Source organism: Salvelinus sp. IW2-2015, unplaced genomic scaffold (genome assembly GCF_002910315.2).
Source record: "Salvelinus sp. IW2-2015 unplaced genomic scaffold, ASM291031v2 Un_scaffold1371, whole genome shotgun sequence".
Taxonomy (NCBI): Eukaryota; Metazoa; Chordata; class Actinopteri; order Salmoniformes; family Salmonidae; genus Salvelinus; species Salvelinus sp. IW2-2015.
The window spans coordinates 169,371-174,248 of NW_019942863.1; positions in this window are offsets into that span (position 1 = coordinate 169,371).

The following is a 4,878-nucleotide window of genomic DNA, read 5'->3' on the forward strand; positions in this document are numbered from 1 at the left end:
GGTCCGCACGGTAGATATAACTTTCATACATTTCATTACAATACTCTCTCCCCCCCCCCCTTAAAAGATTTAGATGCACTATTGTAAAGTGGCTGTTCCACTGGATGTCATAAGGTGAATGCACCAATTTGTAAGTCGCTCTGGATAAGAGCGTCTGCTAAATGACTTAAATGTAAATGTAATTCCAGGTGAAGCTGGTTGAGAAAATTCCAAGAGTGTGCAAAGCTGTCATCAAGGCAAAGGGTGGCTATTTGAAGAATTTCAAATATAACATATATTTTGATTTGTTTAACACTTGTTTTGGTTACTACATGATTCCATATGTGTTATTTCATAGTTGTGATGTCTTCACTGTTATTCTACAATGTAGAAAATAGTAAAAATTAAGATAAACCCTTGAATGAGTAGGTGTTCTAAAACTATTGATCGGTAGTGTACTTCCAGACACAAATGAGAGAACACTTCACTCTGACCATTTTACTCATCGTAGCAGAGTTGGTTAGGCTGTTTACATGTTATCTAGAGCGATCTTAACTAACTATTACTTTTTTTGCCTAAATTTACTGACACCGGTCATATTTAGTGGGTGTTGCTCATTCGTAAATTCATCAGTTGTTCTTCGCTCTAGCACACTCAGACGAGAGTGCTCTGAAATCGGAGTAGATAGCCAGAGTGAATTTGCGAAAGCAAGAGATATGCTAACTGGATAACAGTCATTCAAGTTCTTGCTAGCTAACCAAATGACACCTGCATCTCTAGCTGTGTGTAGCCACCGAGAAACGATATGAGGGAAAAAAGTAATTCATTCACCCACTCCTCCAATTACATGACATCCTCCTAGCAGCTAGCTATCTAGCTAATGTTAGGCTCCGTGTTTTTAGCTTGCTACATAAATAGATATGCTAGCCTATTAGCCACATTATAACTGACTTGTAATCATTGCCCTTGCTAGTTTGATTGTATTGACATTCCCAGCCTTAGTTACTTTTGTCCATTTTTTGTCCAGAATATTGAGTCTTTGAAACTGAACCAGTGCATCCTGAATGGAGGCAGCAAACAATGTACCAGGCCAGCTGTGATTTACAACTAGATAGCAATAGTTTTTGGTCTACCAAGAAATTTATTGGTGAATTATATTAATCATGTATTGAACTGCATCCATCTATTCTGCCAACAATGYCTTAGTGTACGTCATGGAATGTTGAGTCAAATACAACCTATTTTTAAAACCTCTTATAAAGTTGGTTTTGTAGCATAAACTGGGAATTTTATATTTTTTAATGATATTATGATTGTCTGTTTATTTCATATCTGCAAAGTAGTTAAAACGCTGTAGTTCCACTTTAAACTTTAAACTTGGTTAATTTGTGTGCTAAACTTGAAATGCTTTTTTGCAATGGGAAGTAATAGTTGTACATTTCAATTGGGAAATGCTTAATGGTTGTGTTTTTGTATTCTTATGATTGGGAACTACTGGCTTATGTCCTAGTTTATGGACTGCTTATCCTTTAACATCATGCTGTGTGTGACTGCTGTCTTTCCATCGGCCCTATGCAGTGGTGTAGTGGTGATTTAACATCATGCTGTGTGTGACTGCTGATTCTTCCATCGGCCCTATGCGGTGTGTAGTGGTGATTTAACATCATGCTGTGTGTGACTGCTGTCTTTCCATCGGCCCTATGCAGTGGTGTAGTGTTGATGTACCCCATCATGCTGTGTGTGACTGCTGTCTTTCCATCGGCCCTATGCAGTGGTGTAGTGGTGCCTGGAGAAGTGGGTGTACTCAAATATTGTCAATAACGGCCTGCCCAGCGTAGGAAAGGCACCCTGTGTAAAAAATCCTGTTTTATTTGAAGACTTTTCCTATAGATTTTTAAAAGATTTTCACTCTCAAAATCACACTTTTTTAAAATAGAAAAAAATACAAACATGTGATGGTCTAAGGCCACAACAATGCTTAAACCACATCAATCTGATTGGGTGGGCCTGTCAGGGCCTGGCTCCCCAGTGGGTGGGCCTCTGTCTCTACGCCCCTGATGCAAACAATTGCGCATCACAAATAGCCTACTAACCAACAATTCGGACTAAACTTTTTCAATACCTGGTTTGAGTACACCGACATTGTTGTCTTATTTAACATTTACTGGTAGATATCATAAGTTGAAACGTCTTTCCTACCCTACCGGCTACCGATGTTCATATTCTGTGAGCTGCTACATGCCAAAACCAGTTGAGAGCTGCACACTCCTGCTGTCTACAGATGATATTCTGCTGAAACTAGGCTGTGTGCGGCACGCATGTGAATATATTTCACGTGCTTTGCGATTGTGTAGGATATTTTGTGCATTATTTCTCTATTGTACTACATAATTGATAAATCGTATATCTCCACTACACTACTTTGATACGCATGAGTAGAGATTAAGGACTGAATATAGGCAATGCCCACTGAAATAAAAGTGGGTATATGGTTMATATCTGCGTATACCCTCCACTACACCACTTGCCCTTTGTGTTTTACAAAAAGTACACTCCTACTGTACATGAGTGCGCTGGTATTACGGTTGCTGTCCTTTCAGAATCACGAACCTGTCACACACTGAAGGTCAACAGGTTCGCCACTGCGCAAACATGTCTACAATATATATAAAGCCTGTTAAGATAATGTTTCGAGAAAGGAGTGTRTATATTTGGCCTGGAGAAGCGGTTTTATGCGCTGACTGAATGGAAGAATTTTTACTCCGCTGGTCTCGGTTGTTCTCCGGAAGAAATTACGCGTCCTCACCGTTCAAGACCGAGTACAAATGTATCCGACACCGACACAAGACCGAGAAACTCAATATGCGGTCTCGAGTACTACAACACTGACACACACCTCTTACCAGAAAGCATGCTCCGTTCATGCTGGTCATCATCACCACTTTGTAACAACTGAACAGCCTCAGCTGAGAACGTCACACATCAGGACAGAGGTCACACTCACTTTCTTAATGTATGCAAATGAGCTGGGTCTATATTCATAAAGTGCCTGAGTGCTGATCCAGGACCAGTTTTGGCTTTTAGATTCTAATGAATGGACTAGGAGAACCTGGTCCTTGATCAGCAGTCCTACTCTGAGAGGCATCATACAGACCCTGATCTGTCTATTTAATTTAAATGTTTTATTTATTTAACTGATCTGTCTCATATTAACTGCTGGCACTCATATGGGCAATTCAGTTCTAGAACAAAATAAAAAGAAAGATGAGAATTGTAATTCTGATGAACTACTGATGTTAAGAGCTACAGTATCTACAGAAGAACACAGGCCATACATTGTCCACGGTCACCCTCTTCATATAGTTAGCTAGACTGCATCACCTCTGACCTGGAGGGAACACTGTCAAAACTTGTCTTCTTCTGTCCGAACCTTTCCTCTAGTCTTATTAAGCCTTGAGTCCAAAGCTCTTTTACTAGATCTAAGGCCCTTCTGTTGGTTAGAGTCCAATGCCCTTCTGTTGGTTAGAGTCCAAGGCACTTCTGTTGGTTAGAGTCCAAGGTCCTTCTGTTGGTTAGAGTCCAATGCCCTTCTGTTGGTTAGAGTCCAATGCCCTTCTGTTGGTTAGAGTCCAAGGCCCTTCTGTTGGTTAGAGTCCAAGGTCCTTCTGTTGGTTAGAGTCCAAGGCCCTTCTGTTGGTTAGAGTCCAAGGTCCTTCTCTTAGTAGGTCCAATGCTCTTAGTTTAGTAAGGTCCACCGTTTTTGGTAAAGTCCTTGGCTTTTCTGAAGTGTGAGTAAGTTCCAGGGCTTTCCTCCTAGACAATCCACACAAGGGAATCAGATCCACACTCCAGGAAACCTCAGTGAATGTAGACGAGAGTTAACAGTAAGTCTCCCCTTGTTAGTCTTGTGATGAGCCTTAGATGCTAAACCATGCTCATCCTGTTAGCCATATAGGTGGATAGATAAATACTTAGCATTAGTTTACTGACGATGGTACTGTTTCTACAGGCCTCCCTGGKGTCTCTGTAACTGTGAGTTCAGCGGAGGAGGCAGTGTGGACTTCAGTTTGTCACCCCTGCCTTTCCTGTCACAGGCGGTCTAAAGAGGAAGTCTTATAGGCCACAGAGGATGTAAAGAAGAGAAGAGGGAGTGGCCCACTATCGGCCCTGGTCTAAAGTAGTGTACTATATAGCGAATAGGGTGCCATTTGGGATGCAAACCTAGAGCTAGCCTGCTTCACTGTGTACGCCTATAGACAAGCCTTCTCTAGGTGATGATGAGTGGCTGAATGTATCACTGCTCACTACTCATATCAATATGTTGCAAACCAGGTCTAAGGTCATTATAATGGACTCTGGTCCTTTATCAAATGGTCCTCTCCCTTTGCATCAGACTGGCTGATATGTGTAGGAACTCAGCCTGCTTAGATATAACATTACATTTCAGACTAATAGGTGTCGTCAAACACAGAGACCTAGCTACAGTTGCTAGTCTCTCTTTCGACCCTCTTGTAAGATTGTTTAGGGACAGAAAGACAGTTTGCGCCGCCATTACTATATAGTAAGTTGAGTTTAATATCTGCCCAGCAACAGTGATTATTAGATGACATGTGATTGTGTCCTGAGTCTCTACGCATTTAAATAGGCAGTCTAATTCTGATATTTTAACCAATCGGACGAGCTCTGAAAAAGACAAGATGTCAAAAGATCTGATGTGATTGGTTAGTGGGACCAATCAGTGGGGGAAAAGTTCAGAATTGGGCTGAATGTCTAAACGCAGCCTATGGCTAAAATGATGTTTTATTCAGCCTGTTTCCTGTATTTGATGTCTTAATCAGCCTGTTTCCTGTATTTGATGTCTTAATCAGCCTGTTTCCTGTATTTGATGTCTTAATCAGC